The 27,404-nt window shown below is 44.0% G+C and overlaps 1 long non-coding RNA gene across 1 annotated transcript in view; it reads right to left on the bottom strand.

The window, feature by feature from the left end:
• LOC138525790 (uncharacterized) overlaps window positions 1–18,666 on the bottom strand; it is a 30,617-nt gene extending 11,951 nt beyond the window's left edge. Inside the window, exon 1 of the long non-coding RNA XR_011283433.1 lies at window positions 18,526–18,666. This is a non-coding gene — a long non-coding RNA (uncharacterized lncRNA). The remainder of the gene's footprint in view (window positions 1–18,525) is intronic.
• Between the last annotated feature and the right edge of the window lie 8,738 nt (window positions 18,667–27,404).

Below are 27,404 nucleotides of genomic sequence, written 5' to 3'. Positions count from 1 at the left end.
AAAGCTACTGAATTATGTAATTAACACTCTTTATAGTATTCCAGATTACTTCTGGTAAAAGCATTACTATCATTTTCTCTGGCTTTGACCAGCCATGGCTACCTAGGTGTACCCTGCTTTCACTGCCTCAGAATTACCAACTATATGTGGATTACTTGGTTTTTATTAGACTGCCAAATTAGATAGTTCTTCCTTTTGTATTCACTCTCTTGCACTGTACAGAGGGTTGGTACCTAATATATTTAGTCTCCATACCCTGTTGGTCCTCTCATTAGTTGCTTGTGACCTCCTCTTGGTGTTTTCAACAGGTCATGTGACCTTGTATTCACGCTCATTGATAGAGCACCGCCACAGATTTATACTGAACTCCTAAAATCAATCGATTCGAGATCAGTAATCTCTGTCCCTTCCATTTCTTGTTTAGGTGCCAGGATGAGACTGGCCTATGGAGCTTCGCAGCACTCCAGCACCATAGATCATTGATGACTTCAGTTCCTAAGTCACCCTGATGAATTTCCACACAATTAACTTAACTATGAAGATGGAAAGAAACATATCGGTTTTCTAAATTGTCCACCCTTGATGTGGCCATAATTGTCAATTAATATGACCTTTTGAAGGTCTCTAATGTTAGGACATTCTAATGATATTCTAGCAATATAGTTCTTGTTACTAGAATTTGAACATGGTGCTATAATATCTTGTGCAATAAGTTTATCTGTGTTTATGTATAGTCCGTGTTTTTCACCATTGTTTTTGTGGTATGAATTGTAGATATGTATGAGTTTAGTATGAATGGAGTGATTGGTGAATTGTATGGGTCTGGGCGTGTTGCTTATTATTTTTTGGAGTAATTGTTTTGATAATCATGCACTAACTTTCTCCATGAATTGTATTTTATGACTTCAATGTTTTATTACACATTAGGAGTTTTTAGAATTCTTATGATACACTTTATTAAATTAAATGAAAATGTTTAGGATGTGAATTGAATTTTTTCATCTCCTGTTTTGTGATGTGGTTTGTACTTTCCCAGTGGTATTTTTTGATTAGTGCTCCATCCATGGTCTAGTTTTGCCTGTTCACCTAAACAAGATTTAATACCTCGGTCTCCTAGTTTTTCTATATATATATATATACATGTTTTTTCCAAGCACGAACGGGTGTATCTTTTGGCTTGGAGTCCCTCATTGTTTATTGGCTTTGAGAACTCACCATGTTTTTAGTCAATGTGCATTGAGATTAAATTATTTGCTGAGGATCACCCACTTTGGTTAAGGAGCGTGCTATAAGCCTCTTTTTATGGCTGAACTCTTGGTGACTGTTGCGATACAACGCACAACCCTAACTAACCACATTTAAGCAGCATGGAAAAAGGGTAAAAAATGATTAGGTTCAAGAATAACATATGCTCAGGTACTTTTGTCCCCATGTCGAAAATCAAAAGCTGGTACCGAAGAATATATGTAAAACGTGCACAATTGTAGCATTATTCCCCCATATTGACTGTGAGACTACAAATTTTATTTATTTTTATTTTTTACATTTGTATAGCACACAAACAGCCCATGGGCATCGGAATGGAATTCAGCATCAGACAAAAGAATTGTCTCTGATTGCAAAACTTTCAAGGACTGACAGTAGCACGGTTAGAAAAAACAAATAATGTGGATGCTGTCTGTTATGAGATATTTAAAACTAAGAAAACAAATGGTATTCGGGACTGTGGAATCGCGCCCATCCATGCAGTAGCCGGGACCGGCCCTGCTTAGTTTCAAAGTGAGGAAGGATCCATCCCTCTAAGGCCATGTTTCTCTAAGTGGTCTTGTAAGGTGGGCTCATTTATTAGGCAACATGGCCTTAGGGGGTTGACTCCTTCCTCGCTTTGAAGCTAAGCAAGGTGTGTCCCAGTGTTGGGAAGGGAACTACTGCATCTCACCCCCCTGTGTGCTTTTGGGTGAGGAGAGCCCAACTAGGAGACCTGTGATGTGCCAGAGGAGTATATAAATAGGCCATGCATGATCATAATATGATGTGAATTTTAGATGTTTAAACTTATGGCCTCATCACGAGTCTGGTGTTAAACCTTAAATGCGGTGGTAATGCTATTACCACCGCATTTAAGGGCCCGCCATATCAAGGGTTTGGCCGCATTTACCCCCAACTTTGAGCTGGGCGTAAATGCGCCGGGAGTTCAGTGATTGTTGGTGCAAATACCACGCAGTAATACCACCAACGGTATTTAGGCCACAAATTCCCCATTGGGTCCAATGGGGAATTCCCAAATGGACCCAATGGGGAATGGGGAATTACTGTTACGCCAAACCCGTGATCCGGCTCTAATAGCACCGGGGGGTTTGACAGTAATGCTATTAGCCCTGGTGGTATCCCGGCAGTAATACCACTGGGATACCGCCCAACTCGTGATGAGGCCCTTAGTGTGTGCATATAAACAAATGCCATTTTGTAGCTATGGCAGAAGTATGGGTCCTGTATGTCAGCCCATTAGAGACAGGCCACAAACCTGATGAAGAAATCTGAATAGGCCCAAGTTCTGATGAGAGAGAGAGAGACCCAGGCTGCTAATTGCCACAAAAACTCTCCTTTGTTCTACAACAGTTGCCAATATGTTTATCCCTAGAAAGAGAGTATCCTGCAAGGCCATGAGACAATGCTAAGTGCCTTGCTGCACACGTTATCACAAACTGGCCAGAGCAGGCCTCCGAACCCCACCCAGCAAACTACGAATTATAGCCCCTACAACTGTCCGAGTCCCAAGACCCCTGAATTCTGAGATCCCAGTGCACCCCAGGCCACTGGCTATAATCTAGTGAACCATAAAAGATCTAAGAGAATGGTCACCCTATCTTTATTTTATAATGAAATGATTTTTAATAAGAGGTATAGGGAGGGATGAATTATAGTTCAAAAGTGAGGGTGGAAGCCTTGGAAGCCGGAAGACGTGACTGGGATGAGTGAAATGTGTGCGGGCCAGAGCGACCTCGAGACTCACCCTGTACCAGCCTATGATCATGCAAGGTGCCCTGTATAATGATAGAGCAGCACTGTTAGTGTAATGTAGTTAATTGTCTTTTCAACCTTGGTTCCCTTGAGACGATGAGCCCAGCTGACCCCACGTGATGTAAAATGGACGGACAGGGCTGGGACCAATGGCCTGGCATGCCCTATGGAGTAGACTGACCATGTACAGGGTCACAGCAACCAGCCACGTGGGTTTTTACTGTGTATGAGTGACGCTGTGTTCGCTTTTAAGCTTTTGCTTGCACCCTTTTTGCTCTGAACGTTCCTGGGCAGCAGCGTTCTTTGCTGGCACTCCCATGTTTTGTATAATTAAAACTTCTTTTCTTGCAAGAATTTCTTGGCCTTTTCTCCCTAGCCGGTTGTATTTTTTATGGTGTGAGCATTTAGGGGTGTGCCCTGACATGATCACAGCAGCCCCCCGTACCAGCAGAGGTGTTCAGGCAGCTTCTCCGAAGGGGCCACTCTCACCTACAGGAACCAGCCCCAAAAACACGTTTTCACCAGTGGCCTTGCAGAAGCCATCTTTGCAAAATTCCTGTCTGCTCTTTGGAGCGGGGTGCGGCTCAGAGGAAAGGGCAGGTCAGTGTTATTGAGGACTCTGTGACGGAGGAGTTTGGGTGAACATGCATATGTGAGTATAGCCTTCCAAGTGATAACAAGTAAGGGACAGGTGAATGGGAGGCTGTAAAGAGCGTGAATGCGCAGAGAGTGAAATTGTGATGTGTTGTAGATATGGTTTCTTTTATTTTTTGGTATTATTAATGTTTTAAGGAGGATATTAAGGAAAGGAAAATGGAATGGTAGGGAGCCTTCCCGAGACAGCGGAGAAAGTGGTGCCACAAACATTGCATAACAGAAGAAAAAAGGAAATAAATAGGAGCCCCACATAATTAGTGGGCTCGGGAATAGTAGTCGTTTTTATTTTAGTTTGTTATTTTAGCTTGTTTTGTCATGTTTTTATTGTGTAGGGTAGAGGCCAGCGGAGGGGCTTTTTTTTGTAATTATTGGTGTGAGTTGAGTGTGTAGAATGTGTGGAGTGTGAGAGCAGGATGGCTGTGGGGAGAAGGAGGGAGTAGGGGGAAATTGTTATTTTTTTGACCTTTTGTTGGGAGGGAGGAGGTGATGGACTGGCTTTTTTGAAGAACAGCAGCAGCACGTGCAGCACGTTAACAGAGGCGTAGAGACAGTGAGGCACACAGAATATTACAATGGGTGGAGAGACATCCATGGAGTATATGTTTAAGGTCCTGACACTGTATCAGGACCTAAGCAGCGGGTGACGGAGACAATAGGAGAGGGGATGCCCCATTCATGGCCAGAGCAGGGATTCCATAATAAGGGAATCTTAGAACACATATCTACATTTCTAATAGTTAAGTATAAGGGGAAACAGTTACAAAAGAGGAAAGAGATATTAGATCTATGAAAGATGTTTGAAGATCCAGAAGATTTTGGGGGAGGAAAAACACAATGTGAAAGCACTGATGACTGTACAAGAAAGGAGGGCGGGGCACCAGTAGAGCATGAGGGAATATACCCATTGGCAGCTTGCCTCACAGTAGGTTACACCAATCCGACGTATGTGTCCAGTGCAGCAACAGCCCCACCACCCCTGTATGCATCCCCTCCAGAGGTACCAGCACATGCCGATGTTAATAAGAGAGATCTTGATGTGGCACTGGCAGAGGCACAAACAGAATTAAATAGATAACGAGCAACACAGGTTGAAGTAAAGCCCGATAGGCCAGCAGAGCAAGGGTCTGATGGGTGGAAAGCAGGAGACTTCCTGTGCAGGGTGGATAACACAGCTCTAACAAGCGTTCATATAGAGAAGAAAGGGTAAGGGGACAAGAGGGCGGATAGCCTGGGGTACGAGAATTTTGGATTCCATTGAGGAGAGGAGGACGGGTGGAGTACATTTGCTGAGTACGAAGATGATGAGGATGACAAGCACCTAAGCAAACACCTCGGGTGGAGAGTTAGGGGGAGGGCAGGTTAGAGAACAGGTTTGGCCGGATGGCAGTGTCAAGGAAGAGAGGAGGTGGGAAAAGGACTGATGGGGTAGGGCAAGGATGCAGATGCCCCTTATACATAAAGGTGCCAGCAGACTGCACTATGTGCATGGGCACAGATAGACACAAATATTCTGAAAGGCACTCTCGCCCCTGACTACGGGTGCGGGCAAGTGGATTAACGCATTTGAAAAGCCAACCGCCGGAGTACCCCTGGCAGTCAGCGACATAAACAGCGTATTGGTAATGACTATTGGATACCAAGCTGGGGATGTGTGGGTGAAAGCAGGATACCCAGGAGTGACAAGATCCGAGCAAAATTATGGTATGCACTACAGCAGAATTCCCTGACACACCCAACCAACAGTCTATCATGCAATGCACTATGGGTGATGATGAAGACCCCTCTCAGTTCATTTCCAAGGTTCAGGAGATGTGGAGAGCAGAGACAGGTAACTCGTGGTACCAATCAATACCCTTTTATTGTTTTATCATTAAAAAGGGCCTACCCAAAGAGGTGCAAAAGGCAATAGACAAAATTCTGGGCACTGAAGTAAAGGGGTGGGCTGAAATCCAAAGCATAATAATACACCATTGTAGAAGAATAAATTAAGTGACAAGGAAACTGCTCAGAGGTGGCAGGCAGGGGAATCGAAACTAGTACAAAACAAATTAGCTATGTTTGCTGTGGAGGCATCAGTATCAATGGCATTACAGTCACAAGTGTCAGGAAGCACCCAAAACTTTGCAAATGCTAAAATACTTACGGTGTGGTTGGAAGGAGGACAAAGACAGTGGGGTGGTAATACACAGTACCCCAGCCCACAGGGTGAACAAGGAGGACAGCAGTGAGGAAGAGGTGGGTTCTGAGGATCAAATGGGGGGATTTGGAGGAATGGGAATGCGGCCATCACAATGTTGGAATTGTGGAAAGTGGCTGCATTTTTCAAGGGAGTGTAGGAGCAGGCAGGGGATAGGGTGCAGTTGCGGGAAACAAAATTATGGTCCACCACCCAAGGGGACCCCGCAAGACCCAATCCCCAGAATGACCTCAATACCCCATAAAATACATCAGGCTTATATGCAGTTGCCCCCAGAGATCCCAGAACCACCCACACAGCAGCAACAACAGCAGCAGCAAGTGGTGCAACAATGTGCACCCCAGAATACATTTCAACAGGCAGGTGGCACAAACCCAGCACCAAATGGCATGGTTGCCACCCTTTCAATGTGCAGCCATGTTCGGGGGGAACCCCTTTTAATTTCCTGGAAGAAATACATATCCTGACTAGGACAGCCCACAGAGAACTCTTGCATATCCGGTCTTGTCAATTACCCTCAAACCCGAAGAGGAACCCTTGGTGGGGGCAGAGATAGGAAATAAGCAACTCATTTTTATGGTTGATTTGGGTACTGAGAAATCATGCATCAGTGAGGGAAACTTCCCATTATTGGGCAAAACACCTCACAGGCAGGGCTTCTCTGGGGCTATTTCTACGGTTCCTTAAGCTAAACATTTGGATTTCAAGGGACCTGCTCAGTAAGTTGAACATGACAATCTCATTCAATGATCAGGGCATTGTGCCAATGAGGGAATGGTAATAATGCACGCAATGGCAGGAGAGGTGGTGGTCGTGCAGACCCAGACATGTTTCTCTATGGAAATAACAGTACTTGTGGATCCCACCGTACCCCTTAAGGAGGTAACAGATTCAGAACTTTTTGAAAACAACGACAGTGATGGAGAAATAATCTTAGAGATTTGTATCCCCTGTGAGATCATGGTGCAACACAGAAGGGTGCAGTACCCCCTGATGGCCGTTGTGGCATTGCTTCCCTTCACCGAGGCAGACTTAGAGTATGCACCCAGGCAGTTGTGGACCACCAACACACATGATGTTGGCCTTTTAAAGGAAGTGACCCCATTACAAATTATACTAAAGGCAGGAGCAGTGCTACCCCAGGTTAAACAGTACCCACTATCAAGAGAAGCAGAGGAGGAAATCAGAGACATGATACAGGCCCTGCTCAACCACGGGATAATAGTGCCATTCATCTCACCATGCAACTGGGTGATCTGCCCTTTCAAAAAGGCAACAGGGGCAATATGGACCTAATGGCCTGGCAAATGCCATATTTAAACAAAACCCAGAAGAATAGGCAGAGAAGTCCTGTCTACAGGCAATAATATACAGCCCAGTATACAAAAAAGGGACACGTGGTCTACCAGAAAATGATAGATTACTCTCGATGCTTGACGTGTCAGGCAAATTATTTTCCACCTTTATCTGTCAAAGATTACAAGATTGGGTTGATGAAAAAAACATACTGCATTTTACACAGACAGGATTTAGACCAGGCGCAGGCACGACCCATAATTTAAGAGTATTAGACTTAATCATTGACGAAACACAACAAGCAGCGGTAACTTCCCTATACGCTATCTTTGTTGCTTTTGCCGCAGCATTTGATAGCGTAGAACCGTGGAGTAAATTAAGAAAATGGGGATGCCCCAACTGGCTGGTAACAATACTGGAATGTTTACACCAAGGTACTCAAGCACGGGTACGATTAGACATAGATGGTAATACTACAGCTCCTATCAACATATATAGTGGAGTGAGGCAAGGTTGCCCTCTGGCAGTGCTACTCTACAATTTTTATATGGCAGATTTACCAGAGTGGCTGATACCAGAGCATGGTTGTTGTCCCAAACTAGGAGGTTTATCTATAACGTGCTTAACATATGCAGATCACCGAGTGGTAATGAACTACACATATCTTGGAATTAAGAGCATGTTCGAATCATTAATTAAATGTGCCAAAGAGAACAAACTGAAAATAAATATGGGGAAAACGAAAATAATGGTTTTCTCCACAAAAAAAGTATTTCATTCTGATCTGGTTATGGAATTAGGTAATATAGAATATGTAAATGCCTATCCGTACCTAGGTTTAAATGTGAGTAACAATAAGGTATTTAAAAACATAATTGAAAACAAGAAAATAAAAGCAAGAATATTAATTGAGCAAATCGTAAAATTTGCAAGAGATACGGCAGGGTTCTCAATTGAAGGCATGAAAATATTATATAAACAATGCGTTAGTCCAGCGATCTTGTATGGGCTGGAAGTACTTGCTATGGAAAACTTATCATCGTTAGAGGTACTGGAAGGTTGTTTTTGGAAAAGGATCTTTAAATTGAATCCGTCCACACCAATCCGGTTCTACGTTATTTCGCTGTGGTATTTTTCATCGCAGGTTTTTTCATCGCCGTTTTTTTTTTTGAAAAACTCATTGTTTTTTTTTATTCCCTTACACCCACAACCATATATTAAATTTTTTAACCCCCCCAAAAAAAAACTATGCATTTTTTTTCAAAAAAAAAATGGTGATGAAAAAACCTGCGATGAAAAATACTGCAGTGAAATGCGTGTATACCACCAATCCAATACATACGCCTAGAACTAGGACTAACATCATTGAAAAGTATAGTGTGGAAAAAAAAGTGGAACATTGCATTTGAAAATCCATTCATCCCCAAAGTGTAATCTGCTGTGCTTACTAGAAAATAGAGCTAGTAAGAACGACAGCTTTGAAAAAGTAATTGAAAAAGTATTCAACACAATAGAGTGGCATCCGCTGTACTATAAAAAAAACATCAAATGATAAATTGAAGCAAATATCCGAAAAAAGAATTGACGCCTGGGACTGGATTTGTAGCTATGAGCACATTGACCAAGTAAATAGCTACAAATATGTGTCCGATATAACATACAGATATCTGCAATCGGAAATATACTTAACAAGTTGCCCAAGCCCGGCAGTTAGATACATTCGATTACGATTGAGAACTAATCAGCTACCGTTATTAACATTGATGGGGTGCAACTAAAAATACCATGAGACGAAAGAATATGTAGAATTTGTAAAAAACAAAATAATTTGGAAAAACCCCAACATGTTCTTTCGCAATGTCCAAGTCTGACAAATGAATACATGATAAACTTAGGGCACTTTGTACATGATAACACCAAAAGCGATGCATTTTGGATATACTGGCTGAATACGGAATCACAGGCAGTACATATAAGCCTATACCAAGTGTGGAAATGTATCAAAACCAAGCTTGAGAACACAAAAGTTGCTATAATAAAGACTTGAGAATAAGAGAGATAATAGATGGGTTAGAAAACATAAAACAAGAGGATGTTGAATACACAGTAAGTGTGAGTAAGTGAGAAACCCAGTTTTAATTTTTATAAACTCAAGGTTTTAAAATACTTTTTAAATGATTCAAAAATGTTCTTTTAGTGCAACCCATTAAATACGTGATGAGGCACTCGATGTAGCTCGATGATGTATGCAGTAGAAATTGTAGGATCAATCTATTCGCTAAAGATATAAGTAACATGTTTGTAAGAGATTTTAGTATGTGTTTTAACATGTTCTAATGTGTTTTAATAAGGGTTATTTGTTGATACATTTTTTTTGTTTTTTTAAAAACTAAACAAATAAACAAAATAAATAAATAAATAAAATTGGAAAACTATCCAGGATTTATGTCCTGTAAATGATGTGGTGCAGAAAGAGTTTTCAGTGGTTCCAGACCCGGCCACCATTTTGTGTAGTATTCCGAAAGATGCAAACCACTTTACAGTGGTAGATCTAAAGAACACCTTCTTCTCGATACCTATGCATCCTGACTCACAGTACCTCACCGCCTTTACCCATGCTGGAAAGCACTACAAACACACAAATTTGCCCCACGGTTACTGCGAGAGACCAAACATATTTAACAGAATATTATATGCTGACCTAGGAAACATTCGATGACCAGCACGGTCATCCAGTACGTGGATGACCTGCTTGTCCGTAGCGACAGTGAGCAGAACTGCTGAAGAGACTCTATCACACTCCTACAACTCCTGGCTTGCAAGGGGTACAAGGTTGTCAATGCCAAACTCCAGGACTGCCAACGGCAAAAGAATCATAAAAGACAAAGCGGCATCTGAACGCGCCACCCCTAAACCCATAACAGTGAAAGACATGTAACAATTTGTAGGTTTGTGTAACTATTGCAGATCATAAATTTTGGACTATAAAGCATGCACCAAAACACTCCTATTGGCCCTCAAAGACTTGCAAATACATGACTGTGCCACATATGATGGGGAGGAGGATGACATTGCCAAAGCAAAGGATAGCCCATTGGAGGAGGGGGAGGTGCTCTTTGTTGATGGGTCAGTGACAACTGATCAAGAGACAGGACAAAGACATATGGGCACCTTGAGGGAAATGAATATGAGACACTAGTGAAGAAAAGACTACCCATGCATTATTTATCCCAAGCAACAGAGCTTATAATGCTCATTGAAACGCTACAAGCATCACAATCTGGTTTGAGTCCACTGTGTGTTTTGCCTGCCCGCCCAGGCTCCAGTGTGTCTGGGAAGGCAGGAATTGAGAGAGGAGCCCAAAACTTCAGTGGCCTTTGTTTGTCGGCATGCGTGGCTGAAGCCAATTCCAACTGGGTGGGTGGCTGTCCTAGAGTCTGACCCCACTGTTTGATTGACAGCTCAGTGCTGTGAATTAATGGGATTTCGCGTGTCGCTGCAACCTTCCTGGGCTGCAATTTTCGTGCAGCTAATGTCGCCAAACTGGTACTGAAGGCCAGCAGCCACTTAATAGTATAATTCCTCAACTATGAATCCAATGCATACAGATGTCAGACTGTGATCTACCAGAAACCCAGCTGGTTTAACTACAGAAAGATCCTGGAGGACTTTGAGGATAAAAGCACAGCCGTTTAATGCTTCATAAATACCACATAACATTACAGGTGTCCTTGTAACTTTCCTGCTTACTCCCTGGCTTGTGTCTCACTGATGTAGACACACACCAGATGTGTATCTTCACCCAACTCGGTGGTACTCATTTAATTAACCTCAGAGAAATGAAAGGCTGAGTTGGCCAAGCCGAGAGTGAATCCTGTGACCCTGCATTAGTCCACTAAACCACAGGCCCAGCATATATAAGCTAACTACCTACAGCTGCGATCTTTCTATGGGCACATTGTATTCAATCACACACACAGGAGGTGATGGATTCGCATGGAGGTTCAAAATTGAGGGGTGCCTTTTAGTCCCTTGAGAGCACCATTAGTTGTGCAATGTCAACGTATTGAACATTGAGTTCTCAATGCACCTCACACAAGAGAATGAGCCACAGACCACACTCTGGAATGATGGAATCGAAGCAGCAGCCTCTGGCGAGGCACTCCTTGACACTGATCCCCTTCATGCCGCACTCTCGTCTTTGAGCCGGTGCCAGCACACACTTCTTCTCTGTTTCAAAGAGAACGTTAGAAGAACTGATGACCTTCTGCCCATTGAAATGTTATCATTTGGTTTGCATTGCATTGACTTGTTAAACTTGAGTGTCATTATCTTGGAGTTACTGTCAGGACTGGCCGAGCTGCAGTCCTGTGTACGCACAGTGGTGTATTGCCATTTGGCCAGAAATGTGCAGCGTGCTGCGTCTGATGTAATGGTTGGGTACATAACAAAGGACTGTGCATAATGAGGCAAAGGCAGGCTACATCATTTATGAAATTGTAGCAGCTTTTGCATGTGCAGCTCATTGCACTGTGCGGCAAATGCTGGCAAGGATAGATACAAGGGACAGCAGGGCTTGGCGCCTCCTGCACTAGCCTTGCCATTACATCTTGCATTATGACTGCTGCAGGGACGTCATTTCACCAAAATGCCAGGGGTAGTGGAAGTGACATCACACGACTCTTGACCTATGTTGACTTCACAGGTAGTGATGTCATTTGACCCCGACCCCGAAGTGACATCACAGGAAGTGATGGAACACAACCTTTCACCCCTTGACAAAACAGGAAGTGGCATCACATAGCATTGTTCGTAAGTACACTACAAAAACATGGTTACGATATCACTGTAAGCTGATATGCATCTCATACAAGAATGGATCACCATATGTATCGGTAATATCAGTGTGTATAGGCCCATATTACCAAATTACTGTTAATGCAAGCAGATGCCAAAGGCCAAATGATAATGATGTGTTATTATATAGCACTTACCCTTACACACTTCACATGCATACAGTATCACCCAACCTGTGTTGGTACTCATTTATCAACCTCAGAAGCCGAACTGGCCTTGCTGGGATTCGAACCTGCAACCTGCCAATCATGCACATTGCTGCAGTGAGCGATCAACCCAGTGAGCTATCTTACCCGCTATAGCTATCTTACCAGCTATAGTTGAATGAGCAATTATATGTCTGAATGTTCTAAAAGTCAGAAAGCAAATTACACTCTGTAGTGGATACTATTAACCTGGTAACAGATTTAACAGCAGGCCAGTTCCTCTGCAGGTCTGGTGCAAAGTTGGCCACATGTCAAGTCTGCGTGGATCTACTTTTCAGGCTTCAGAGGCTGGCCTCAGATGAGCATGGTGGGCCTTTAAGACCTTGTATGCTAAATTATGCTCCCACATGATTGGCTTGGGGACCACTGGCCTCAGCAGGCTCCCTCAGGCCACATCGACAAGAATAAACCAGTGTCCAGCACGTAAGCCCAACGCTTACGTATTCATGAAGCCCACATGTACAGCAGTGCAATGCTCACTTACCGCTACTACAATGCGCATGTCCCTTTTGGGAATGATGGGAGATGCTCGTAGTATTTGGGCAGTGCAATGAAAGCACACCTCTGGCTCTGGGAGCCAATGAGACGATCCCGCGAGCATCACAGACATGCACCTGCTGCTATATACCAAAGCCTAACACTGGCGCTCTCTCAGGTGCCTCCGAGGAACTCTGTGTGAATCACATGTGCATGTGAGCATCTCAGAGCTGCTCCAACTGTCTCTCCACGTGCTCCCTTTCTGGGCTTTATGGCTTAGATAGAAGGCACAGGTGTGGATCAGCACCTCACTTGCTCCAGTGCGAATCCTTGGGAAAGGGGCCCTTTGTGTGTGGAATCAGAGAAACGCACGGCTAGAGCACCTTTGTGAAAATTGAGAGAGTTCAGGGTATTCCTGAGGAAGTCAAATGCTGCGCAGGATCTGCCTTTCCTGAATAAGATCCTGCAGAAGCCCACCCTTCAGCTCCCAAGCAGCGAGCGCAAGTGGCAACTGCTGCAGATCAGATGCTAGAAAGAGTAGGCCATCTGCTGCGGGGTGTGCTTGGGGCACTGCTCCCTGCGCACTCATCCACTGCCCCGCCTCCCTCGCCACTAACTACACCCATGAGCAGCCCATGCAATTGCTCCTGTGCAAGAATGCTACGGGAGACTGGCACTTCGCTACAGGAGGTTTGCAATAGGTGGGAAGGCAGAGTTATTGATAACGTCTCTTTGAAGCATTAAGGGACATGTTAATGTTAAAGGACATTTGTACCGTGCACTATCACCACCGGAGTGGTCCCCTGGCACTCTGGCGGCTCTGAAAGAGGAAGGGGAAGGGTGGTTAGTAGTGGGGAGCAGCTGGAAAAGTGCAAGAGAGCAGTGATGGGTATGTGCTGTTGGCGGCCTCAGCCCGGTGGGTCTGTTGGCTGGGCCTGGGGTGTTTTGCGGCGGTAGTCGTTGTGTACTGCTGTGCGAGTCTATGTGTGTTTTTTGTTTTGTTGTTGCCATGTAGTGAAGTTTTTGCGGTTTGTTGTGCTGTAGGTCTGTGGTTGTGTTTGGTTTGGAGTTTGAGAGTTGTATGCAGAGGGGCAAATAGTTAGTACAATTCGTTAGTTGGCATCTTTCTCCTGAATTGAGACGCTGGGCTTCTGTAATTTCCCTATGTGGGGTTCGGGAGCGCCCCTGTGCCTCTGTCTAGATCTGGTCCGACTGGCTTTCGGGGTCCTTTTCACATCTGGCCCCTCCTCCCCAGTCTTCCCTTCACACCCATACGTCTAGCGCACCCGCCCATGTCCACAGCTCATATATTGTGGGGATTGCTAATATCCCGATAATTCCACTATACTGTGGTACTCAGTGGCAATTTATGGACGAGTGCAGTTGTTGGGTGGGGAGTTTATTTCGCCTCTGTTCGGGTGTCGCCCGTGTTCCCCTCTAACCGGCGTCCTTCGTCCATGTGCCGTGGGCGCTTCTTCACATAGGGAGATGTCCACAGTCTGTACTGGGTGTTGTCCAAGTCCAGTTCATTCATCCCTTTTCTTTCCGATTCGGTTTTCGGTTTGTGTCTGTGGTGTTGAAGAGCCACCAGGTTTTTAGTAATTTCCTAAATTGTAGGTGATTTTTTGTGTTTCTTATGTCTTTTGGGATGTTGTTGCAGGTTTTTTTCGGCTAAGTGGTAGAAGGAGGTGCCTCCCAGTTTCTTCTTGAGGTACGGTTCAGTTTCCATGAAGTTAGCGCCTCTCTCAACATTTGAAGGGTTAGCCCCGAAATGTAGGTTTTGTTGCACCCCTGAACGCAAGCACACACACCATTCACCATATATACACATGCACACCCAGCCATCCATACATTTAAGTGTGTATTCTTTCACCATACTAGCACACCCAGGCAGCCATCCATACATTTAAGTGTGCACCCTTTCACCATACAGGCACACCCAGGCAGCCACCCATACATTCACATGTGCACCCTTTCAACATACACTCACACATGTCATGGGGTTGATGGGAGCCCTAACACTTCAAAAAGAAATTGGGCCTCATTACACCTATGCCAGACTGGAAACAATAGTGCCGGTAAGCTTACCGGCACCGTTGTTTCCGGGCCGACAAATGATAGCTCTGCCGGTGGTTGCCGTCCTGCCCGGCAGGTCAGACCTGCCGGGCAGAATGGCACCCACCTACATAGTTTTCACAGAAGCACCGGCACTGTTATTAACAGTGCCGGTGCTTCTGTGGTCCCCATTCCCATAGAGTCCGATAGGACTTAGATGGGGACTTATCATTTGCCGACACCTGACTTCCCAGACCGCCGGGGTTGTAATCCCCCATTGTTATCAGGAAGTCGGGCACCGGTAAATGGTTACCAGTCAAATGGTCGAAAAATTTGGTCGACAGACAATTTGGTCGACACCATTTGGTCGAATGCCAAATGGTCGAATTTCTTTTTTTTTTTTTTTTTTACCCATTTTTTGGTTTTTTTTGGGGGGGTCCCCCCCAACCCCCTTTTTTTCTTTTTTATTTTTTTTCCCCACACGAAAACCCACAAAACACATGAAGCCCATTGTTTCTTTTTGCAGTCACTCTGACTTCATAAAGAAATTATTTCTGTTAAGGACCGAACCATAACGAAAATAATTTCTTTGTGAAGGCAGACTGTCTTCAAAAATAAACTATTTATTTTTGAAGTCATAGGGCTCCCCTCACCCCATGACATGGAGGCCTCCCGCCTAGGGTCTTCCATGCCATGGGAAGGGCACAGCCCTAGGACTTCAAAAATGAAGTTTCTTTTTGTAGTCACTCTGCTTTCATAAAGAAATTACTTCTGTTACAGAAATAATTTCTTTACGAATGCAGAGTGAATTCAAAAAGAATGTTTTTTTTTTTTGGGGGAAAAACATATTTTTCTTTTTTTTTTCTACAAGTGGGGGCCCTCCCAGGACATGTGCCTGAGGGGCCCCCCGCACAGCAGGGGTTGCGGGGGCCCCTGTTACGCCAGTGCTCCCATACTACTTTACCCCTACCCCACTCCTCTATTCCATACCCATGCACACCCCCTCTACCCACTCTACCCCAACCCACTCCCTGCATCTCACTGAGCCCCAGACTACCCCACTCATTACCCACCCACTCTACCCACAACTTCCATATATCACCCCTGCAAACCCACACACCCTACCTAATCCCTGCCCACACCCAACAAGGCACCCACCCCAGCTCACCTCTTTCTACCCACACTTTTCCTAGCTCATCCATGTCTATCATGCTCACCTTTGCTTACTGCCTCCCACCTTAGCACACCCCTCGACTTCTTTCTTCCACCTTAGCTCACCCCTACACCGCCACACTAGCTCACCCTTAAAATCCCCATGCTTACTTTAAAAAGTTCCAAACATAGTGTTTGCTGACATGGAACATTAGCAATACACATCGTAAAGCTCCGTTATTTGTCTGCAAGCACTGATTTGAAGACATGTTTGGAATTACTTGCAAAGTAGAGGTCAAGTAATTACTGCATTGTTACCTATAAATGTAAAATTCAATAATCAAATGCATACTCCAAAACTATTGGCTTAGCCAATGTGTGTTTGCATTGCAACCGCTGTTCTTTTGGGGACAGCCATAGAGGGACGTCATTTAGGGGTCACCAGGGGTCGCACCTGTGACCCCTGAAGTCTCCCTTGCTACCCCTGTGGTCTCCCTTGCTACCCCTAAAAAAAAGATTATTATTATTATTATTTTTTTGGAAGGTCCTGGGCTGGGGCCAGCACCATGTGGCTCTTTGTATCTGAAGTGGCTGGTTTTCTTGTTCAGACCTCTTAAAGAAAACAGATGGTTCCACAAGTGCAACATTTTGAGCCGTGACCCTAAATAAGAAAGACTAGGAATACCAAATAATTTGTCTTTCTGGAATTCTATACAATAATTGCTAGACTCATTAAAGGTTCATTTCAGGCACACTTCAGGGGTGAGTCACTGATTGAGTCGGTTCTTAAACACCTCATATTTACAATGCAGACACAAATGTCCAAAAATAATTTAGAGTAGAATAAGCATCCATTTCGGAACAATGTATTTTGCTTTTTGCAAGTTGCAGTTATGGCATGTTTTTTTCTGCTGTTGTCTCTGTTATGATCACCACAAGACATTCCATCTCACTGTCCTTGGTGACCTGACAAAATCCTTGTGCCTAAAAGCGTGTGTACAGTGGGGAAATGTTTGACCATAGCACATAAAGTGGCCCTTGTTTTCATTGTGCCACAATGAATGCCTTGTTGTAATGTGTCAATCTTTCCTATCTCCATGGCATGCTGTTCAGTATGTATGTTTGCATGTATGAGGTAACGAGTGCCCAGAGTACGAGATACCCTAAGCGGTCCACGATGCCATTGCTCATTGCTGGTCTCAAGGTGAGCTGCTGTCTGGCATTTCCTACGTCTCTGTTGGTAAAACAGAATGTGAGAAAACCACTCAGAAATGGGCCAGTGGGAAAATTGTGGCAAATCGTGACACTACCGAAAAGTGGCATCGCAGGATCTTCACCCTTGATAAAACTGCAGGAAGTAATATAACACCTGATCTTTGCATGTCATTGCATGTGCATGTTTAGGTGAACAGCCTTCATTACAAAGAACCAGATACTGAGATTAGATAAAGGGGAAACATGCTTAATAATCACATTCTAAGTGTTGTAATAATATGTAATATTAGCACCCTGGGCAGGTGTGTCAGCCAATCAGGCTGCTCAAAGCACTGGCTGAACCTCATGATCCGAGCCAGCGCAAAATTGAGGATGCTAACAGCAATGATCACCAGTTCCTCATACTGGCTAATAGCAATGATCACCAGCTCCTCAGACTGTCTAATAGCAATGATCACCAGTTCCCCAGACTGTCTAATAGCAACAATCACCAGTTCCTCAGACTGTCTAATAGCAATGATCACCAGTTCCTCATACTGGCTAATAGCAATGATCACCAGTTCCTCATACTGGCTAATAGCAACAATCACCAGTTCCTCAGACTGTCTAATAGCAATGGTCACCAGTTCCTCATACTGGCTAATAGCAATGATCACCAGTTCCTCATACTGGCTAATAGCAATGATCACCAGTTCCTCATACTGTCCAATTGCAATGATCACCAGTTCCTCATACTGGCTAATAGCAATGATCACCAGTTCCTCATACTGGCTAATAGCAATGATCACCAGTTCCTCAGACTGTCTAATAGCAATGATCACCAGTTCCTCATACTAATAGCAATGATCACCAGTTCCTCATACCAATAGCAATGATCACCAGTTCCTCAGACTGCAGAGGGTGGCAAGGGCCCAGGCCCCATTAGATTCGGCACAGGGCCTCAGGCCACTGCACCCAGTACAGTCTGGGGATCCAGTGACTATTGATACATGACTACCCAATTTAAGATGCTCAATTTATCAATTGACGAAGGATGACTGGATAAATCGGAAATGGCACAGATTTTAACCCGTTTTCCTGCAGGTGGAACATCCATGTCCCAGGCAGGGATAAAATATCGAAGCCCCTCTAATTCTGTATCCAGGACTCACATATCTTTCAAATTATCCAATCAGTGTTGCAAGGTACAGTATAGCGGGTCATGGTTGTAACTACACGCCGCCCCAAAAGACACTCTTGAATTTGCTGAGTCAGTCATGAGATGGGTGACTCACAAGCCTGCAGTTCAGCACCTCCTTAGTGAGCAATTACAAATGGAAACACGTGACAGTGTGCACTGGAAACATGAGATGAGTCAACCTTGCAGATACCCACCCTGGAGCCGCGACTTACCTGCGGAGAGGGGGAAGTAGCACAATTTCACCCCGGGAGTGCTGGAGTCGAAGCAGCAGCCTCTTCTGTGGCAATGCTCTGCAGAGATGCCTGGGTAGCCGCATTCTATCTTGTCGTTGTGGTGCACGGAGCACTCCTTGCTATCTGCTCAAGATGAGAAAAACCATTGTCAACCAGTTCTTTGCACCAATGAAAACACTCTGGAACTGGTTCAATAAGTTGGCGCAAAGGAAAAACAGCCAAAACTCATAAATATACATTTCTTTTTTCAATCCTCCTATGCATACGAAACCATCTCATAGTGCTCGTAACAGTCCACATACTGGACTTTTGACTGACCGCATATAACTTGGAGTGGGTGACATTCTGGCTTGAGTTCTGTTACTGTACATCTTGGAGTGGATGATATCCTAGCTTGAGTCCTGTTACACTATGGGGTTCATTACGACTAAGCCGGACTGGGAAAAATCCAAGTAAAACAGCCGGTACTACCGGCTCTGGAATTTTGCAGGACCGGTTTACTCCGAGTCTACCGGTAGGGGCAGTGAATTAGCAGCAGGCCCAACCTGGACCCTACCAGGAAATAAATCAGTGAAGCACCAGCACTGCTAACAACAGTGCCGGTGCTTCAGTAGTTCACATCCCCTGGAGTCCTTGGGGACTCCAGGGGATGTGAACTTACCGCCATTGCCTGCACCCATAATATCCTGGTAACACCGGGATATAGGGCGCTGGGAATGATATGGCGAGTCTGCCGGTAACCCACCGGTTGCACCAGGGGGTTACTGGCAGACCTCTAAGGAGGCCCTATGTCTTGGAGTGGGGGATATTCTCACTCTTATTATATGGCTTGAATTGGGGAATATACTGGCTTGAATCCTGTTACTATATGTCTTTGAGTGGGGGGGGGGGGTATCCTGGTTTTAGCCCTGTTACTATATGTCTTGGAGTGGGTGATATCCTGCCTTGGATCCTATTACTATATGTCTTGGAGTGGGTGATATCCTGGTTTGCATCCTGTTACTATTTGTCTTGGATTGGGTGGTATCGTGGCTTACGTCCTGTTACTATCTGTCTTTGCTTGGGGGATATACTGGCTGGACTCCTCTTACTTTATATCATGGAATGGAGGATATCCTAGCTTGAGTCGTGTTACTACATGTCCTGGAGTGGAAGGTATGCTGGCATGAGCCGTGTTGCTATATGCCCTGGAATGGAAGAGATATTGGCTTGAGTCCTGTTAATATGTCTTTTGTAGTGAAAGATCCTAACTTCTGTTATTATATGTCTTGGAGAGGGTGACCTTCTGGCTTGAGTCCTGTTACTATGTTTCTTGGAGTTCGGTTGAAATATCACGCGTAGTGGTAGATATCCTGGTTTGTGTGTTTTCGATATAAATCTTGGAGTTCAGGATATCCTTCCTTGAGACCTGTTGATATATCTCTTGGAGTGGGTAATATCCTAGCTTCAGTACTGTTACTATATTTCTTGGAGTGGGGGGATATCTTGGATTTAGCCTTCATGGGGCGGGGCATATCCTGCTTTGATCACGGTTGATATAGCTCATGGAGCGGGGAATATCCTGCATTGATCCCCGGTTGATATATCTTTTAGAGTGGGGGATATCCTGGCTTCAGCCCTGTTGATATTTGTCTTGCAGTTGGGAACATCCTGGCTTCAGTCCAGTAGACAACTAAGATAAATTGATTAACGTGGCTCTTCCTAGCATTGTTAACTCTTCCTTGCATTGTTGAAAACTTTCTCCACTGAAGGGGTGCAGAGGATATCAGCTGCACCCCTTCAGTGGACAAAGCTTCTGCAAATGTCATTACTCCTTCCACGAATGTATCTGGGGCCTACGTAAAGTGTGGTTGCATGGCTGTGGGCTGCCACTAATAGTGTCAAAGAAATCATTAAGAGCAATGGAAGCTAAACACACACATTTACTTGAGCCCCTTTTCAATGTGACAGGGTTGATAATTTGCCTCAAAAGGCTGGCCACTCATGCGATTCCACAGGTACTTCAGCAGCCCCTTGCTCTGCCGCCTTCAAATGATTGATGCCATATTCCTTATTCCTCACCTACATTGACTTTGCTGTCAATATGCCCTTCAGGCTTGCAAGCGAGATGTGGTATTGTCATAAGTTGCAGCATGCAATGTTCCACTTAGTCTCTGACATGCAGATCAGAGAGGAACCCTCTGCTTAGGTTTTGCTAATGTTGGTTGTTATGTCTGAATATATAGCACTATTCATCTTTCTCGACAGGCGCACTATTGCAAGTCAACATGTGTGTGCATTTTATGTGCACTGGGCAGACAACACTAGTACAAGAGTCGGACCTTCAGTAATACTAAAAAGTCAAGCACACTTGTGGGTGTAGAGGGATGTTCCCCGATTGTTATTGGCGAGAGCACTGTCCAGTCCATGGCTCCAAAAAGTGCATCCAAGAGTACTAATCCCTTATCAAAGCTCGGTATTACTTATTTATTTTTGTAATTATTTTTTATTCCAGCGTTTTTTGACTTCCGATATGCAAATCTTTCACAAAAAACATTTTATAACATATTTCACATTAAAATGGGCAGTTAAAAACAGTAAATATAAAACATTAAAACTAGATCGCAAAAAACACATTTCATCACATGATCCCTCATAAAATCACGTGAAATCAGTTTTCCACGAAATGTATAATAAGTTCAATTGTTTCAAAAACCTAACCACTGCAAAGGTTAAGGCAAGCCTGACTACAAACCTCTTATCTCTGCCAAACCTATACACACACCTATACACACACCTATACACACACCTATACACACCCCTATACATCTGAGGAAGTGGCGTTTTAATGTTTCCCCTTCCACCTGATCCTGGCAGAATCTACAACCAAGTTCATTCTCACTCCACTTTTCCGGCACGCCTAAGCTCTGCCGGGTAGGGAGTAAATTCAAACACAATCTCAAGAATATACTTCTAAATTCTGGCCTAGGATAATTTTTCTAAAAGTTTGGCACATGGTTCAGAGCCTTAGTTTCCCCTCTCAAGTTCCCAAACACCTTGCATCCGTCACAATGGGATAGTGTGCGGATCCAACCACCTGTCCAGCAGTTTTTTTTCGCTTCATTGGGGTTTCATCGAGACAAATGGCCATACCTGCTATTAAATCTAAACAATTTTCCACCCATCTAATTAAGAATTCAACATTTTTAAAAGGCAATGCATTTTTTTAGACCAGGAACAAGCAATTTTCGGGAACAAGATGACATTTTCTATAAAATGTTTCATTTTCCTTTGTACCATCATTGGCAGGGATACTAAGGTCAACTCAAAACCTACAATTTGAATGGGGAAGCTCTTTGGTATTCCTAAGATGTTTTCCAGATGATCCCTTCTAATACGTTCCATACTGTGGGTGGCATACAATTCATAGCTTCCGCCCCATACACCAGACACGGAACCACCTTCATCTTATAGAACTTCAACACCGGTATTACAGAAACACAACCACATTTACGATGCAGAATCACATCCCACGATGCTAACGCCTGTGCTCTAGTTTTTCAAGTTTTTCAAGTTTTTCAAGCCTTCACATTTAAAGAGTCCTTACCACATCCATTCAATGTCAAGCCCAAGTAAGTGTCAACTCTGACCAAGGAGGTATTCTGTAGCCATCACGATAGGGGTCAACTCTCACCAAGGAGGTATTCTGTAGCCATCACGATAGGAGTCAACTCTGACCAAGGAGGTATTCTGTAGCCATCACGATAGGGGTCAACTCTCACCAAGGAGGTATTCTGTAGCCATCACGATAGGGGTCAACTCTGACCAAGGAGGTATTCTGTAGCCATCACGATAGGGGTCAACTCTGACCAAGGAGGTATTCTGTAGCCATCACGATAGGGGTCAACTCTTACCAAGGAGGTATTCTGTAGCCATCACGATAGGGGTCAACTCTGACCAAGGAGGTATTCTGTAGCCATCACGATAGGGGTCAACTCTGACCAAGGAGGTATTCTGTAGCCATCACGATAGGGGTCAACTCTGACCAAGGAGGTAATCTGTAGCCATCACGATAGGGGTCAACTCTCACCAAGGAGGTATTCTGTAGCCATCACGATAAGGGTCAACTCTCCCCAAGGAGGTATTCTGTAGCCACCACGATAGGGGTCAACTCTGACCAAGGAGGTATTCTGTAGCCACCACTTAAAATTCACTCTCTTGTGAAGCCTAGCTGGTTTCAAACCCATACTGTTTGATTTAGAAACATTTATTATTAGCTTATTCCGTTCAGTATATCTCTGTAATGCATTCAACCCGCTCAGCAGCCCTATCAGTGTTCTATATATTAACACAAGGTCGTCCGCGTAGAGGAGCCATTGTAACGGATCTACCTGATTTGTCCGCATGGGAAATGTTTGCATGGGAAATGTTAGAACGGGAAATCCACAAATACAAAATGTTTGTACATTTCCCATGCGAACATGCAGGGGTTTCCCCCGCAACTCCGCTCACTATACTGTGTATTATAGTGAGCAGGATTTTGCGGGGGACACCCCAGCAGCCCCCGTTTCTTTTTTTATTCATTTTTTATTTTATTTTTGGCTCTGTTGGGAGAGCTGGGGGGGGTGTCCCCCGCAACCCCGGCTCACTGTAGTGAGCGTGGTGTTGCGGGGGACAACCCCCCAGGCCACCACAGCCTTTTTTTAAATGTATTTTTCAGACCGACCCCACCAAAACACATAAACACATACCATTAAATGTTGGAACCTTTGGTAGTTAGAACTTTTCGTGGTGTGTGTTTTAGGTCTTTTGTTGAAGTCGGTCATTTCGAGTTAGGTAATTTCATCCTAACCCATTATAACACCCGTCCATTTATATGGGTTGGGTAAGCATTCACTTTTCCCAAGTCTTCACCCACATTAAATAGCGCCAGTGCCAAAAGGCAGCCCTGCTTAGGAACACATTCAGTTTATGTTCATTTAGAAAGCTTGCCCTGTTGATTAAGCCAAATCCTTAATGACTTTTGGCTGAATCCATTTAGGCCTGTAGCAAACCGTTGAACAAATCCAGTATGTTGGATGTCAAAAGTATTCTTTGCCCAGGCCTTCAGCTTGTTTAATACCACAGTCCCAAGAATCTTCCCCGGTGCATCCAGAAGCACAATTGGACGGTAATTGTTTACAAAGGTACAGTCGCCCTTTTTGAAAATTGGAACTCTAATGGACGACTTCCATGAAGTGGGAATTTGCTTAATCTTTATTGCATAGTTGAAAATCGTACATAGGACCTCCACCCAATGTTGAGAATGAGTTTTTAAAATTGTATTTGAAAGTCTGTCTGGGCCTGGTGGTCTGGAACGACTACTCTTAACTACAAGATACAGAATATCCTCTATGTGAAAATCTAATAGCCAATCCTCATCAGTTGGATGGTAAGGGGCCACTGCCTTGAAGGAATTGCATGCAAAGGTTCTCGTGAAATGGGATTCACCTGGAGTGCAAGTTGGGGTGTCTCACACTCTTTGACTAAGTTCCATATGTCACCCACATGTTCGGTTCTAATTGCATCTAGCATCAATTCTGAATTCCGCTGCTCCGGACTGGCTTTTAATTGCATCTATCATCGTTTCTGAATTCCACTGCTTCAGACTGGCTTTATATCCCTGCAGCCAATTTTACATTTTAGCTTCACATTTTGTATTTGAGGAGGGTTGTAGTCGCACCTCCTAGCTTTAACTTCCTTAATGGCATTCCTCAGATCTCGCTTGCTTTGTTGGACTAAAAGATCAAAAGATTTAAAATATGGCTGAAATGGGTGGGGAGACTTGGTCATTTAAAATCTTAGTATGATTACATAGGTACCTACAGCTGCTGTTCCCTCCTCAGCTTGGAGGTCATACCAGTTATCAAGACGATCATTTACTTTTCCTGCTAATTCACTATTCCACTTTACCCTGCTTCTTCTTGAGTTAACCTCCAGATTTAACAGATGTTTACTTTCTGGCTTCTTATTAGAGGTGAATACTCATTTAGCCCACAAAATGTTATAATCACTTTGGACCGTAGGCAATACCTTAAATTCAGAGGTAATTGGGAACATATTTCAAGAGGCAAATATGTAGTCAATAAAGGCCAGTTTATCCCTGACCCAGGTCGATCCAGCAGGTATGTCCCCTACCACATGTCTCTATTCCCCATTAGATACCACCACTTTTCACGGACCTTCCTTAAAGAAGATGGATTCCTAACTTGATCCTGAGAGCTCCAACCAGTACACATGATGTTTAAAGCACTGGCAAGCCTAATAGCAGATATAGAACCATCTCCCATGCGTACATCAACAACCTCAGAAACACTATCCATAAACTCTTCATCCAAAATCCCACTGGTATTCCAACATATGTTAATTAGAGCACACCTGCCCAGTCCAGGGAACCTTATTGCATTCCTGTGCATCTTTGAGGCCTGCATAAAAGGATGAGGAGAAGACCAGGTCTTCAATTCGATGCCTTTGCCATTTTGTATAGCTGTCAAGAGACCCGATGTCAGTCTACCTTTTGGGCCTTTAGCAGCTGGATTTAGAAGGGCAGAAAAGCCATCCAGAACTAGAGGCTCCCTAAGCCAAGTTTCTTGTAGAAGTAAGATGTCGTAAGAAAACAATTCTTATCTGTAGATTGCAAATGACTAAAGCCTCTAGTATTCCATGAGCCTAAGACTATTTGTTTTTCAGTCCCCTGATTCTCTAGTTACAAACCCTTTACATTAGACACAAGAGCTCCAGCCAGCCAAGATTAGTTGTCTTCCCTGTTATTAACACACAAGGCTTGGGGTATTTCAACAATTTGCCTGGATTCTACAATTGTAAAGGCACATTTGGCTTGTAATGTCAAAGGTGTGATCAATTTATCATCACTGACCATCCTTGAGAGCTTTGTAACATCCTGCTACATAAAATCAGACCTGTCAACCTCCCTCATATCATAACCCAGCGGATGGAGGTAAGAGGCTGATTCTGCAATTACAGTTGTTTTTAATCTAGATTGTATATGCAAGAGCACCTTATCCAACTGGGAATCATTGTAAAATTCAACCAAGTCAAGATCTCTTGATTGTATAGCTCATAAGGTCAGAATTGTGTCAAAGAGCCAGAACACAGTCATTCTATTCAAAAGTGGAGCTTCTCTTGAGACCGGCAACCTCTCTTAAACATACACAGTATTTTGCTTCAAACTTTGAATCCTGGGTTGGGGTTCATGTCGGGGCTGCATTATTCAGCCTTACTGGATCTTGACACAGGTGGGCTCTTTTCTCTTTCAGTGTATAAAAGCATTACAGCAAGTTACTTGTGGGAGGCCTCTCCTGTTGGACACGCTTATCCATGTCCTCCCGTTCTGATCACTCCAGAGTGAATGGCTCTCGAGGGATTTTAACTGTCACAGATTGTGATCGTTGTTCAAGTGTTCCGTTTTCTAGTAGTGGAGGGATCTCATCCGAATAGGGAGAAAAATTCAAATTTTCATCTCCATGATCCTCATGCTCATCATAAATTATCAAAAGAGGTTCATGCAACTGTTCTGGGTGGTGAGTAAATTCAGCCATACCTCGTGCTCTCGGGGTTCCATTCTTTGTAGATGCAAATTTCTTCTCTTTAATCGGCATGTTTAGAGATCTTAGGAACTTCCTAGAGCCAACGTTATTTGTTTTAGCCGGTCATTTCTGATTCTTAGTTTCTTTTTCATTGATCTCTTTTCTTGCCCCTTTGTCTCGTCTTTCTTTTTACTTACCGGAAGATTGGATAGTTATCCTGCACAGAGGTATTCTGGTCATTACCACTAAGTGTAGATGCCAAAGATTGAGCAACATTACTAATTACCGGATTATCTTCGAGGATCAGAACCAAGGTGTCTTGGCCCAGTACCAACACCTGCTCGTCCTGCCTCACACCGATTGTTGACTCCAGTTCGCCCACTCGTTCTTTTACTTGATTTCTCAAGGGGCTCTGGGCTGCCACAAGATTCGCCTTTGGAGTTTTACTAGAATTGTACTGACTGTGTTGGCTAGACAGATTTAAATGTGGCTGTTGAGCCATGATGTAACCCTCGATTAACAATACTTTCGAATTTAGAAGAGTAAGTAGGTTTACGTGCTCACAGATTCTAGCATTCAATGATTCACTTAACTTCACTAGTGTTAATTATGAGAAGTTTAATGTCAGAATCGTGGTCAAGTCTTGTCCTGGCAAGCTCAATTCGCGGGACGATCTTTGAGCTGAATATAACCGTAAGGAGAATATTGAAAAATTTGATGAGGAACTTGTTGAGAAATTTACTGAAGTATCTGGGTATAAAACCGGAGAGGCAGAAAGTGGCAGCTCCTTATTTCTAATTTGTTCTTGCCTTTGTAGCAAGGCACCCACCAGAAGAATGTCCTCATCATCCCAAGGTTGTTAATTTTTTGCGATGCCATTTCTATAGCGACCATGGGTTCTTTTGTTTCCACACAAATAGAGCCTTGCGTCCGAGGGGTCTCTACTTCAGGCAGTGTAGTCATGCAATACACCAGGGTACTGGCCTCAAAACTTCCTTAGCACCACCTCCTTCAGACCTGAGCCGGGGGTTCTAAATGGCACCTCTTCGACTGCCTTAGCTGGCAAAGGCAGCTCCAAGTTAGGAGCCAAATCTACTAGCGCGGTGTCTGAGACTGTGTCATATAAATCCTGCCGAGGTGAAATTTGGATTACAGTAGCAGCAATAGGACGAGTCCTTTTCGGAAGTACACCGTTATTTTTTTAACGCTGAAGCCACAGCAGATTTCTTCTTATTATGGGTCGATGTTTGTCATTAGAGACTGTTATGGTTTTATATTAGTGTGCGTGTTGTG

The sequence above is a fragment of the Ambystoma mexicanum genome, chromosome 7p (assembly GCF_040938575.1).
Source record: "Ambystoma mexicanum isolate Mex_15411 chromosome 7p, UKY_AmexF1_1, whole genome shotgun sequence".
In the NCBI taxonomy this organism is placed as follows: Eukaryota; Metazoa; Chordata; class Amphibia; order Caudata; family Ambystomatidae; genus Ambystoma; species Ambystoma mexicanum.
The sequence above is the reverse complement of the archived record's forward strand: the minus strand, read 5'-3'. Positions and strand labels throughout refer to the sequence as shown.